A 14,835-nucleotide genomic window follows, 5' to 3' on the forward strand; every position below is an offset into this window, starting at 1 on the left:
CTATATTGTAAAACTTTTATTTTATTTTATTTTTTATGATAGCAGGGAGAGAAAATGCATCAATTCTGCCCTAGATTTTTGGGGTTTTATTATTTTTTTTTACAGCTAATCATGCAGCATAAATGACACAATCCATTTTTTCTGCGGGCCGGTACGGTTACAGCGATACCAAAATTCTTATTTTTTTTTTTTTAGGTTCTCACACTTTTCTGCAATAAAAACCCTTTTTTTGGAAATCTTTTTTTTTTTTTTTCCCTAAATCGAAGCATTCAAAGTCCTCTAACTTTTTTATTTTTTTATGTATGGAGCTCTATGAGGGCTTATATTTTCCGAGACGAGCTGTAGTTTTTATTGGTACCATTTTGGGGTACATACAGCTCTTTTGATCACTTTTAGGGCTCATGTCCACGGGCAAAATGAGATTTAAAATCCGCAGCGGATCTCCCGCGCGCGGATCCGCACCCCATAGGGATGCATTGACCACCCGCGGGTAGATAAATACCCGCGGATCGTCAATAAAAGTGACTTAAAAAAAAATGGAGCATGAAAAAATCTGGACCATGCTCCATTTTCATGCGGGTCTCCCACGGGAACGGCTCCCGCGGGCTTCTATTGAAGCCTATGGAAGCCGTCCGGATCCGCGGGAGACCTAAAATAGGAATTTAAAGCATTTACTCACCCGCAGCGGGCCGCGAAGCTCTGCTCTTCCTCACGGCCGCATCTCCCTTGCTTCGGCTCGGCGGATGTGCCCGGCGCATGCGCGCGGCACGTCGACGACGTGCCGGCGACGTGCCGCCGGCGTCAGGAATTCATCCGCCGGCCGAAAATGAAGATCCGGCCGTGAGGAAGAGCAGAGATTCACCGCCCGCTACGGATAGGTAAATGCTTTTAAATTGCTATTTTCAGCGCTCATGTCCGCGGGGCAGGAGGGACCCGCTGCAGATTCTACATGTAGAATCTGCAGCGGATCTGATTTTCCCCGTGGACATGAGGCCTTATGGTGTTTTTAGGGAGGCAAAATGCTAAAAATTAGCACTTTGCCTCAGTTTTTTAGCTTTTTTTAATGCTTTTTTTTCCGTGCACAGTCAAAAGCATGTGCAGCTTATTGTACGCATCATTACAGATGCGACAATACAAAATATGTGCCATTTTAATTTTTTTTAACCTATTTTTATGCTAATATGAGAAAAAGCTTCAAAAAGGCTTTTTTTTTAGTTGTTTTGAGTTTTTTTTTTTTTTTAAATCTTTTTTTTTTTTTACACTATTTGTGTCCCCCCTGAGGGACTTACAACACTGCCCTGATGATTGCTATGATAAGGCATGGCAGGGCTACTGCCCTGCCATGCCTTATTGCTTATACAGCGATCTCAGGCACTGGCAACACAGGACGCCAGTGTCTGGCATCCTGTTGCCATGGCAACAGGCCGGGCTCTCTGCGATTATATCGCGAGAGCCCGGCAACTTCACAGAGGAAGCGCGCTCCCTCTGTGAACCAATCCCATGCCGCGATCTACATAGATCGCGGCAGGGAAGGGGTTAACAGTGGGGGTCGCATATCCGATGCACCCCTGCTGCTGCAGCGGGAGGCTGGCTGTGACTGACAGCTGTCTCCCGCTGCGGGATAGCGCAATATCACATGCTATCCCCAGGATGTAAGTTTGCGCCCTGTTCTGGAAAGGGATTAAAGGGGTTTTCTCATTAGGAAAAAAATCAATACTTACCTATTCCTTCCCAGGCAGTCTTCTTACCTCATCCTCTCCTCATCGATCTTCTCCTGGCCCTCCAGTCCCCTGGGTCATGTCACCTCCAGCCGTCCAGATCCTCTACTTCCTGTTTTGGAGTGTCCATTAGCTGCAGTGAATGTTATGAGTGACGTAGGTTTCACTGCCTAGCAGGGAATGCTGAATCCTCTGCAGCCTGCTTTAGTGTACATTCGCAATATCTCATCGTCACGCAGTCGCGCTAAAGCAGGCTGCCGAGGGTTCAGCATTCCCTGCTAGGCAGTGAACTCTATGTCACTAGTGACTGGGTACACTGAGCTGCAGGAAGCAGAATGCCGGCAATGTGTGCTACGTCACAGGAAGAAGAGGATCCGGACGGCTGGAGGTGACATGACTCGGGAGACTGTAGGAGCCAGGAGAAGATCATTGAGGTGAGGATCTGGTAAGAAGACTGACTGGGGGGGGGGGAATTGGTGAGTAAGATTTTTTTATTTTTAATGACAAAATCCCTTGAAGTTTACAGGCCACAAACTTCATGTGTTTTATTTTTTTACAAGATTTTTAGCCGCTCATGTTTTTCACACAATGCTGTTAGTCATGTAGTGGACAGTAGGAGAGAGGAGAAGGGACAATACCTATCGATCCCGCCTCTGTCCTCGATCACTCTGCAGTATTGCAAGTTTAAAGTCGTTAGAATACAGGCTGATTTATACGTAGCTTTCCCGGGCTTCTACACGCATGTGAAGCAAAATCTCAAATCATCCACCTGATCCGTTCTAACGCACTCCGGACCTCTGCAATACTCCTACAAATAACGCTGCCACCACCAGCTTTGGCATTGGTAAACTGGAAGCCGAATTATGAACACAGTCTTCACCGTTATGGTTTGTTGTAAAATGGACAAGGCTGACTTTTAAATTGCAGATTTAATCTAGAAAAGGCCTCGCAGTGCAATATATCTGATTTGTACAAAAAAATAAAAAGGTTGTTCACAGGACAGAAGGAAATACAGTAGAATACACAAGACAGATTTTTAAAATAAACTGGTGTAAATAAAAGAAAGATATCGGATTTGGATATTGGTCCAATGTTCCAATACATGCAGAGTCACTGAAGTGAATGGGACAGCCTTATGCTAAGGCGTATCTGTAGGATCTGACAATTTGGGGCCTGTAGGGTCCCTCATTATAAAAGGACCCTCAGAACACTCCTTACCCCGCCCCCTCTGATGTCACTGGAGAGTTGGGGTGGAGTCCTGTATTCCTGGTGGAAAATCATAATTCCCCGTTTTCAGTCATATCTCGGCGGGAAAGCCCCGCAAACGTGAATTTGGGCGTGGCATGTTCTTAGTCCTGATTTTGCATATGGTTTGAGCCCACACACGGATGGGTGCTCTGAGTCTTGGACCTCAATGCCTGTAGATGAGTTTTGTTCAGCTGGTCAGCCCGATTCAGAAAATCTAATTCATATCTGGCTAAGACCTTCATTCGCCCAAATATCCTTTATTAAATTATTTCTTATGTGAACTTCCAAGGTGCCAATCCATGCCAGCAGGGGCCTATTTAGCATCTCCTTGTCAGTAACCGGTGGGACAAAGGGCTTCCCGTCCTCCTGTAGATCGAAGGCTTGCCAGATACAAAGGAGAGGAATAAGAGATTAGAACACTGAATTCATCCAGCTTTCCCAGGGCCTGACAAATGACAACCATAACATGGAAGCTGAGATAGGCCCAAGGCCTGACACACACAATGCCTGACAGCCTGAAGTCTCTACACCACACTGGGCTACTTATCCAGGAAACTGCCATCCAGAACTCATTATGGTCAACGGGGTCTGTCCAGTACCTTATCCTGTGTATAAGAATAGTAAGTCCTAGTGGCTGAAGGAGCAGATCTCTCTGACCACCAGGATGTAGAATCCTCTGTAGAAGAATAGTAAGTCCTAGCGGCTGAAGGACCAGATCCCTCTGACCACCAGGTTGTAGACTCCTCTGTATAAGAATAGTAAGTCCTAATGACTGAAGAAGCAGATCACTCTGAGCACCAGGTTGTAGACTCCTCTGTATAAGAATAGTAAGTCCTAGTGACTGAAGGACCAGATCCCTCTGACCAGAAGGATGTAGAATCCTTTGTATAAGAATAGTAAGTCCGTGCTGCTGAAGCAGCAGATCCTTCTGACCACCAGTATGTAGACTCTAGAGATAAGCGAGCATACTCGTCCGAGCTTGATGCATGCTCGAGTATTAGGGTGCTTGAGATGCACGTTACTCGAGACGAGCACCACGCGGTAGTCATCTCAATTAAACGAGCACTGACCATTGAATTCAATGGAGTCGGCAATACAGCCGACTCCATTGAAAGCAATGGGCTGCCGGCGAGCGTGGGATGAATTTTCGGGAAGGGCTTAATAGTGAGACCTCGGAGCCCGAAATGCAGCCCTGCATGTTGCTCATCGCCTGCCCTATCCATTTCTGTGTTTTTTTCATGACTTTGGTGATTTGCTAAGATTTTCACAAATGAAAACCTTAGCGGAGCACCAGTCATATACAAAAATGCTCGAGTCGCCCATTGACTTCAATGGGGTTCGTTACTCGAAACAAACTCTCGAGCATCACTGAAAGTTCAACTCGAGTAACGAGCACTCGAGCATTTTGGTGCTCGCTCATCTCTAGTAGACTCCTCTATGTAAGAACAGTAACTCTTAGTAGATGGAGCAGATTCTTCTGACCACCAGGTTGTTGACTCCTCTGTCTAAGAATAATTAGTCTTAGCGGCTGAAGGACCAGATTCCTCTTACCACCAGGATTTAGACTCCTCTGTATAAGAATAGTAAGTCCTAGTAGATGAAGGACCAGATCCCTCTGATCACCAGGGTGTAGAAGATGCAATTCTTTGCAGGACAGGGCTGGGGCTGGAGGGCGCCCCCTGCAGGTTTATTTTGGTGGCCATTTGTATGACCTTCAGGATCTTTTCCATCTGTCATCAGGAATGTATTAGCCGTTCCTCGCTAGTGATATTTGTTATCTTTGTGACGGCGGCGTGTAACGGATTTCGCTATAAAAGCAGTCGGCCTACTTTCTGCTACAAATTGGGCCAGGACGGGATAGGGCGGTGTAAACTTTACTGAGGTTTGTGCAGCTTATTGGATGCCGCGATCTGGATGCTGGTAAACGTTTAGGTCGTGGAGTCAGTAAGTAATTAGTACAGAGAAGTAATTAGATGGGAATGGGCTCATCTTCTCACTCCTTTTCTGGAGGAGCCACGGGCATGGCTTGATAGGCATTCTGCCAGGACAACCCCGGGGCGTTACAGAGGGCCCCTGGCTGCCATGACACCTGCACGGCTCCCTGCGATCTCATCCCATTTAAATGGCGCTATCAGAATAGACAGCTTATCGGAGTTAGTGTCAGCCGCAATAAACAGCCAGCGCTCGCGCTGTATGGAGGGAGATCGCCGCGTTCATACATACCCCGACGCTGCAGGGCGTACATGTACTACCTATAGCACTAAGGGGTTAAAGGATTCCAGCAAATGTTTTTAGAAAATTCCTTATTAAATGAATTCCTAATAAAGTATTTCTAAGGTACTCCCACATTAAATGCTGCTATTAAAAATCCTACTTGTCCCTCACAATACCGGCGCTCATCCAGCTTTATTAGCAGATATAATAGCAATTGTCGTTGGGCGGTGGGGATGAGAAATGGCTGCAGGAAGAGGTTAACGGGAGGCTGTCCGGAGGATTCTGCTGCCCGATGTCACACATACATCCCAACACGCATGTACATTGCAGACATCTATATTGTGCGCTAAAACACCGCAGCGCTTCAGAGAAAACCCTGTAAAAAGCAGCTGAACTTGGAGATGTTGGTTTTTGTGGTTTTTACATTGGTTCATATTGTTTCCATTCAGGTCCCTACAGGACTGATTCATCAAAGATGGAGAAGGACAGAAACAAGATGGCGGAGAGTGTATTCAACCTCACCCTAGAGATACTCTTCCAGCTGACTGGGGAGGTGAGAGACTCTGAGGATGTCACATTACATCATTCTTATCTATGGTAATAACCGATGATGTCACTGGAGAGGGGAGAGATTCTGGTGATGTCATGTCATTCTTATCTATGGTAATGACTGATGATGTCACTGGAGAGGTGATGGACTCTGGAAATGTCTGTAGTGATATTTATTAATGTCTCCCCATACACAGGATTACACAGTAATGAGGAAGACCTGTAGTGATGACTGTCAGGCCCCTGTGTGTGATGGATGGGGAAGACCCCTGAGCCCAATCATGGGGCCCCCACTTCGCCCCCTGATACATGAGGACATTAATGTACAGAAGATTCTAGAACTCACCAACAAGATGATTGAGCTGCTGACTGGAGAGGTGACGCTGCAGGGAATGCTGGGACATTATACAGTAACAGCACTGGAGGCTTCTGGGTGATGACTGTATATTGTGTTGTCAGGTTCCTATAAGGTGTCAGGATGTCGCTGTCTATTTCTCCATGGAGGAGTGGGAGTATTTAGAAGGACACAAGGATCTGTACAAGGAGGCCATGATGGAGGACCACCAGCAACTCACATCACCAGGTAATGGATGTATTTAGCAGGATCATAGCTGTGGAGGGGTGATGTGGGGCATGTGCCCCTGGTGCTTGTAGGCAGGAAGTGGGGTGTGAGCCAGGCAAGACACTGTGCTAGTTGGATTAGTAGAGCCATTCACTACACAGTTGTTGATTAATGACAGTGTAATATCAGAAGGCCTACATATCACCAGTACACATTTAGGCCCCCGGCACATGGGCGGAAATTCCGCAGCAGGATGATTTCCTGCAGAATTTACGCCTTTGGAAGCTGCCATAAGATTGTGTTAGAAAACGCAATGCAATAAAACCAGGTATCCCCCCTCCTCTCATGCTTTTTGGGGGCTATTTTGTGACCTCAGCCGCGCGGATGGGGTGTAAAAAGTGGCACTCTGTGGGTTTCCGTAAGCTTGCCGAGGTGCGGCGGTCTCACACAGAAGGCGCTCAACAAGCTGCTCCTGGAACTGCATGAAGGGGAGCGTTCCCGGGGCTTCTTATAAAATACGTATTACAGGTAGCGGTCTGAGTAACACCGGGCTCATGTGGCCATATGTGATATCCGCTTGCGGAGGCCCGCAATCTGTGTTTGTAGCGTGCAGTATGTGTTTGTAGCCCAATAACATTTTAATGTATACTAATAAAGGATACATTTTAGGTATATGTCTATTCTGTGAAGGGTCTTTTCCTTTTGGTTACAATAAACTTTTTCTGCCTCAGAGAATTTATTTTGCAGCATGACCGGGAACTATGAAGTGTATAGGCTCCAGGGTCATACAAAGAAGCCATGGGGTCCCAGAGCAATACTCAGAATGCCTCCCTGCCCCGGCCTAGTCCTGGTCTGAGGTGACAGAATATAGAATTACTGTATGTACCAAGCTGTCTTATAGATGAGCAGTTCTGTATTTGCTGCACACCGTGTGTTACTGACATTCGGCTTCATGGGAGATTTTATATGAGTTCTTCATGGAAAACCAGAAACTAATGTTGGTGCAGAAATGGCCGAACTCCATCTGTATGGAATATAGTATTCCTGTAGCTTGGGCTCGGAGATCTTCCGGGGACAGGAGCCCGGGGCTTGTGGAGGACTCTGCTGTAAATTACTCTTCATGACCCTTTTTCAGACCCCCCTGGACCCCCATGTTATTGATGAAAACAAGAATTAGTTACTTGTAAGTCCCGATTCACATCTGTAGTTTTTGGTGATGTTTTCTGCACTGACAATCACTTGGTGTTTAAGTGAGCTGCAAACTAAGCGACTTCTAGGAGTGAATGATCCTCACTCCCTTGCTCTGCCAGGACTCGTGTTTACATGGACAGACAGTTGTCCGTAGGGGCTCTTTTCAGTGATTATTCTAGCCACTGTGTAAAAGCACCCTTAGATGATGATTAACTTTTTCTCCATGACTTGTCATTTGCACAGAAATGTTATAAAATATCAGGATCATTTTAAGATCTATAGTATAAAAAAAACAACAAGTTTATTCTTGACAGATGACTGTACCGGGAGCTCAGAGGGACGTCTGATATCTGCAGATTGTAAAGCAGAGGATTGCGGTATCACACAAGATACATATGAAGAACCTGCCATTATCCCAGATATCTCCTCAGCCCTTCACAGCAAAGATCCATCATCTGATCCTCTTATACAGGTCCCATCTTCTGATTCATCACAGACTGATAAGCAGAATAAATGTCACAGAAGGAGAAAACGTCAAAGGGCTGACAGAAAGGAGAAGCCATATTCATGTTCAGAGTGTGGGAAATGTTTTGCAGCAAAATCACTCGTTGTTAAACATCAGAGAATTCATACAGGAGAGAAGCCATTTGTATGTTTAGAATGTGGGAAATGTTTTGCAGTGAAATCAAATCTTATTAGACATCAAAATAGTCACACAGGGGTGAAGCCGTTTTCTTGTTCAGATTGTGGGAAATGTTTTGCAGTGAAATCAAATCTTATTAGACATCAAAATAGTCACACAGGGGTGAAGCCGTTTTCTTGTTCAGAATGTGGGAAATGTTTTGCAGTGAAATCAGACTTTGTTAAACATCAGAGAAATCACACAGGAGAGAAGCCATTTTCATGTTCAGAATGTGGGAAATGTTTTGCAGTGAAATCATATCTTATTAGACATCAAAATAGTCACACAGGGGTGAAGCCGTTTTCATGTTCAGATTGTGGGAAATGTTTTGCAGAGAAATCACTCCTTGTTACACATCAGAGAACTCACACAGGAGAGAAGCCATTTTCTTGTTCACAATGTGGGAAATGTTTTGCAGTGAAATCAGACTTTGTTAAACATCAGAGAAATCACACAGGGGAGAAGCCGTTTTCTTGTTCAGAATGTGGGAAATGTTTTGCACTGAAATCACTCCTTGTTATACATCAGAGAACTCACACAGGAGAGAAGCCATTTTCTTGTTCAGATTGTGGGAAATGTTTTGCAGTGAAATCATATCTTATTAGACATCAAAATAGTCACACAGGGGTGAAGCCATTTTCTTGTTCAGAATGTGGGAAATGTTTTGCAGTGAAATCAGACTTTGTTAAACATCAGAGAAATCACACAGGAGAGAAGCCGTTTTCATGTTCAGAATGTGGGAAATGTTTTGCAGTGAAATCATATCTTATTAGACATCAAAATAGTCACACAGGGGTGAAGCCATTTTCTTGTTCAGATTGTGGGAAATGTTTTGCAGGGAAATCACTCCTCGTTAGACATCAGAGGATTCACACAGGAGAGAAGCCATTTCCTTGTTCAGATTGTGGGAAATGTTTTACTGTGAATTCACATCTTGTTACACATCAGAGAACTCACACCGGAGAGAAACCGCTTCCCTGTTCAGAATGTTGGAAATGTTTTACTCGCAAATCACATTTACTGCACCATCAAAAAGTTCACACCGGAGAGAAGCTATTTTTTTAAATCTGTCTTGTCAAACTACAAAAAAGGTATAAAAAGTAAAGTGACATGTCATACACAAGAAAAGGGAAGCAATTCAGAGCAGTAAGTGATGAATAAGAAATGTATGTAATTACCAATAAACATCCGTTATCCGGAAACAAATACAATCCAGATAACCCACCTTTATATCAGCCGTGTACATAGAATATTTCACACTGATACGTATAACTGCGTCTCTAAACTTGTTTCTAACTGTTAATAAAAGTTTACTTGTATAACTTACATGTTTGTGTTTGGGCCGATCTTTCTTCTTCCTTTAGATGATGTTTCCACCACTGAGCCCAGCAAGAGGGTCTCCCCTCCATCTCATCACTATAGGGTCATATACTAGGAAGAGTCGTACACAGTAATATACAGCTGTGATCACATGGGAAAGGTTCTACAACTTCAGTGTAACATATCAGACTTTACTTATACAGGACTATACAACTTGGGGCGCACAGCCCGATAAAACAAACCCCCTACATGTTTCACACTCAGATGAGCTCTGAACACACCAGATTTCAGGAGAGCCAAGAGTTTTATACATAAGTGACAACTTGGGAAATCTGCTGCGACATAATAGTCCATATCAGGGTGCAAACATTTACAGATCAGGTAGATACTGCCAACAGGAATACATAAGATCTTACTTAGACTTCAAGCCTAACAGAACCCGGGCACACATCTCCGTAATCCAGTAAGACTCACGTAGGAAAGGTTTTCTGTGCCAATCACCTCACTGAGAGGGAGGATTAACCCTTAGAAGACATATTGAATCGGTTTTGGATGAAATGTTGTGATGTCATTCAGGCAAAAAGTGGTTCTTTGTACATTATAGCCATTTCCTTCCCGGGGAGGGGATTAGTACATGAGTTTCCTGAATTATGGAGTTGTGTGCCCGGGTTCCGTTAGGTGTGAATTCTAAGTCTGATCTTATGTATTTGTTCTGACAATATCTGCCCGATCTCAGATTTACATTTTCACTTTCTGTGGTGATTGAATGTAAATGTTCGCACCCTGATATGGACTATTGTGCCGGACCGGCTCTTCCAAGTTACTACTTATGTATAAACCTCTTGGCTCACCTGACATCTGACAAGCCATAACTAAGAGCTCAGCTGAGTCGGAAAGGTGTAGGCGGTTGGTCTTAATGGGATCTCCACAAAGGGCTTTCCCTTATTCACTAAGCTCAGTCTTTGCCACACGCTACTCTAGATGCTGAGGCAATAGTCAGACAGTGAGGGGCGCTGCTAGCAGCCCATCAGGATTCCGTTGGGTGATTATAAGGAGCTGATGAGCACCAGTGGCAGCCGCAGGCCTGGCAAACCCCTCCAAGTCAGCTAGAAGCATGGCGTAATATATTGCATATCAGTTATGCCCGGACAGGCAATAGTGTTTTGGACTGTTATAGGTCTACATCTAGAGGAAAGAAGGTTTCTACACAACATAGAAAGTGTTCTTTACTGTAAGAGCAGTGAGACTGTGGAATTCTCTGCCTGATGATGTGGTGATGTTCACTAGAAGAGTACAAGAGGCGCCTGGAAACCTTTCTTGAATGTAACAAGATTCCCAGTTATAGTCACTAGTTTGCTTCAGAGGGGCCGTGATACCCACGGCCGTGATACCCATTTGATTACTTCAAATGTCAATGGGACTTTCTAATGTTAAAATCGCAGAAGAACAAACTTGCGATTTTTTTGCTCTGCGATTTTAACATTGGAAAGTCCCATTGATGTTTGCAGTAAAATAAACGCAGCGATATCGCAGCATTAAAAAAACGCTAGTGGGTAAAAGCCCTAAAGCTTAGGAAGAAAGGGAGAAATCAAAACCATAAATTCAATGTTTTTCCCACAAGCATAAAGAATGACGGCTCACCCGGCCTCACTTGTTCCGCTGTCAGGAAACTTCATCGGCTCCATTTATTCCTAGGATGATGGGAATTTGATTGTGGAAATCCTCGTCTTTTGTACAATTGCATCTTAAGCGATAGGATTGCACAGAGGGGATGGGAATTTTTCATTTTTGGATATGGACCCTTTTGTAGTCTAACAGGCGGTTACTTAAAAAAATGTTTTGGTAATAATTCTCCCTTCTTTGTGACTCACACTAAATAGTCAATAGATCAGAGTCTTGGCCGGTAAATGTAGGATTCCAGTCATTAGTATTAAGGTACGGAGTAAAATGTAAAAAGACCTGTGAATGTAGCGTCTATATAAATTCCTATGTGACCAATGGTGCTGGGATGATATGTGTTTCCTTATAAACTCTCCCACATAGGGGTTTGCGGAACAGGGCAAGAAGCACGTACCCATTGCAGCGCCCATTGCAGTGCCCATCGCACTACCCATTGCAGTGCCCGTTGCAGTACCCCTTGCAGTGCCCATTGCAGTGCTCCTTGCAGTGCCCGTTGCAGCGCCCATTGCAGTACCCATTGCAGTACCCATTGCAGTACCCATTGCAGTGCCCATTGCAGTACCCGTTGCAGTACCCATTGCAGCACCCATTGCAGTACCCATTGCAGTGCCCATTGTAGCACCCATTGCAGTGTCCATTGCAGTGCCCATCACAGTGCCCCTTTCAGCACCTTTTGTCTGTTTCTCACTCGATTGACAATTGTTCAGTATAAATAAACGCTGTCGGTTACAAACTGGTGTTTCTTTTTTATTTATTACTGTAATTTTTATTTGAGATTTTCATATTTTACAATAATGTAATAAACATTTACCTGAAATGCGTCCCAGTCTCATTAATATGTAACAAAAGCCAGTGATATAGATTGGGGGGAAAGAGAGGAGAAAACATGTCTGAAAGGCAAATTTAGAGTAGTCTTCTGTTTTAGTGTCCCGGTCCAATCTTGAAGCTAGACTGTTAATTGAAAGTAACAGAATACTAACGGCCTGGCCAGGGCCAACCTGAATTTAGGGGGAAATAGGGCAGAATTAGGAAAAGATAGGGAAAGGGGGGAGGGGTGACTTCTGAGACAGGGGGAGTTTTTCCCATGGGGTGGACACTGCAGAGGACAGTCTCGGGCTATAGGATGGTGATTTAGTAGGCCTTTATTATTATTCTTTTTTACAGGGAGGTTAAGAATCTATTATTTTGCGAGGGGAGGGAGTAATCTAGCCATGGGGTCCATATTATCAAAACTTTCTTGAGCCTATTGGCTACAATAGAGGCCACCTTTTAATTTATTAGATACCAGTCCACCCTGTGCTTAACCTCGGTGAAGACCAAGGAAGCTTTGCACCACAAACGGGCAATAACTTGTTTCGTAGCCAGGAAAAGGAAGGAGATTAGTTTCCTGGAGTTGGGGGGGGGGGGGGGATTACTTATGTGTTTACTTAACAGCGCCTCCCAAGGGTTTTTGCACATGTTGTGGCCTGAGTATATTAAGACATAAAACTCAAATCCGTAGCCTCCTAGCCCGAGGACAGGACCACCAGATGTGGAGCATATCTCCCGAAACTAAAGATCCACGGAAACAGTGGGGAGAACGTCCAGGTAGTGCATGGGCTACTCGATCTGGGGTTATACTTTAAGCAATACTTTACATGAAGTTTCTAGCATTAATATATTTCTGGTGCTACTGTTAGTAGACTCCCATATCTGAATCCAATCTTCCTCAGAGAGAGTTTCGCCGAGGTCCTTTACCCAACGCACTATGTATGGTAATTGTGTACTATAGGGGGAATGCACCAGTCCCAAGTAAATCTGCAAAACGAGGCTTGCTGCGGGTGGGTATTTATAGCAATATCTCTCAAATGGAGTTGAGGTCAGTGGAGAGCTCGTGTTCGTAAGGAGAGAGGATATATCATGTTTTAGCTGCAGGTATCGGAATAAGTCTGAAGGCGGTAAGTTAAATCTCTTCTGTAGGATAGGAAAAGGGGTGGGTCCATTTATTGGAAGCAAATGATACAGTTTGATGAGGCCTGACTTGTCCAATTCCCAAACGATTGGGGCGATTCTATTCCCGGCAGAAACAAAGGGTTTCACAAAAGTGGTGTAAGAGGTAGATGAGGAGATATTAGCTTCCCTGAATACTTTATAGAGTCCCAGATATGAAGGGAGTGGCTAATGATGGGATTGCTGATTGGGGGCCTATGTTTGGGTGGTACCCATAAAATGGAGTCGGTAGTATAGGGGTGTATTTCAGTTGCTTCCAAGGACACCCAAAGAGGAGTGTTAGAGAAGGAGTGCAAGAGAGCTAGCGGAGCCACCTGGTAGTATTTCAAATAATTAGGAACTCCCAAACCTCCCTTCTGTCTGTGTCTATATAAGGTGGATCGCGAGACCCTTGGGACCGAGTCACTCCATACGAATCAATGGACATCTGCTGAAGAGTCTTCAGCATGTATCCAGGTGCCCGTATCGGGAGCGCTCTAAAATACTATAATAGTTTAGAGAGAAGTGACCTCTCTAAGGCGTTAACTCTCCTGATCCAGGAAATGTGGTATCGGCTCCAACTCTCCAGGAGTACCCTTGTCTCACGGAGGAGGGGAATGTAATTTTGACTATATAAGGATGTATAGGAGTTTCTCAATTGGATGCCCAGGTAGCCTAAAGAGCCTGTTGCCCACTGAAAGGGAAAGTTCATCTGAAGCAAATCTACTGACTGAGATAGTGTGAGGTTAAATGCTTTGGATTTTATATGGTTTATTGTTAAGCCAGAGATTGACCCGAATCTGGATAGTTCTGCCATTAGGTTGGATATGGTAGTGTGTGGGAAAGATATGTGAGCAATTAGCAGATCATCTGCAAACATTGAGAGTTTGTGGTGAACCGAAGCAATTTTGATCCCCTTTATATTAAAATTATTACGAATTTTAATAGCCAGAGGTTCTATGGCCAGGATGAAGAGTAATTGGGACAGTGGGCAACCCTGTTGTGTCCCCCGATGGATCGGGAATATATCGGAACAGAAGCCGCTATAACGTACAAAGGCCCTGGGGTGGGCATATAATATCCGTAGCCACGAGAGGAACTTTCCAGGGAACCCCTACCGGTCAAGGACCAAGAATAGGTATTCCCAGCCTAAAGTGTCAAAAGCTTTATGTATGTCTAGGGATAGAAGCATTGCTGGGAAACCTCTGGTTCTACAGAGGTTGGTGAGGTGGATTACTCTTCAAATACTATCAAGGGCCTGGGACAAATCCAACTTGATCTTTACCAACTAGTAAAGGAAGGACCATATTTGAACACGCCGCTAGGATTGTGGTGAGGAGCTATATGTCCACCTTTATTAAGGATATGGGGGGGGGGTAATTTTGTTTGTCTAACGAGTCTCTATCTGGCTTGGGTATCATTGATATAGAAGCCAGAAGGGCTGTCTGGCCAATTTGGTGACGGTCTCTCATTGCACTGAAGTAATCTGCTAGATAGGAGCACAGAATTGGTGAAAATGTCTTATAATACAGGGCCGAAAAGCCATCTGGGCCAGGTCTTTTATTGGTCTTCAGTGCTTTCATGGCATTTGTCACTTCTTCTTGGGTAATTTTAGATGCCAGATTGTCAAGGAATGTTTCTTCAAGTGTAGATAGTGGCATTTCTTGGAGATAAGAGGAGATTTGGTTTATAGGGAGGGAACA

General features: G+C 44.5%; 1 pseudogene; it reads left to right on the plus strand.

Annotated features, from left to right (window-relative positions):
- The first annotated feature begins 5,441 nt into the window (after nucleotides 1-5,441).
- LOC136628714 (zinc finger protein 585A-like) overlaps nucleotides 5,442-14,835 on the plus strand; it is a 54,687-nt pseudogene continuing 45,293 nt past the window's right edge.

This window comes from Eleutherodactylus coqui, chromosome 5, assembly GCF_035609145.1.
Source record: "Eleutherodactylus coqui strain aEleCoq1 chromosome 5, aEleCoq1.hap1, whole genome shotgun sequence".
Classification (NCBI taxonomy): Eukaryota; Metazoa; Chordata; class Amphibia; order Anura; family Eleutherodactylidae; genus Eleutherodactylus; species Eleutherodactylus coqui.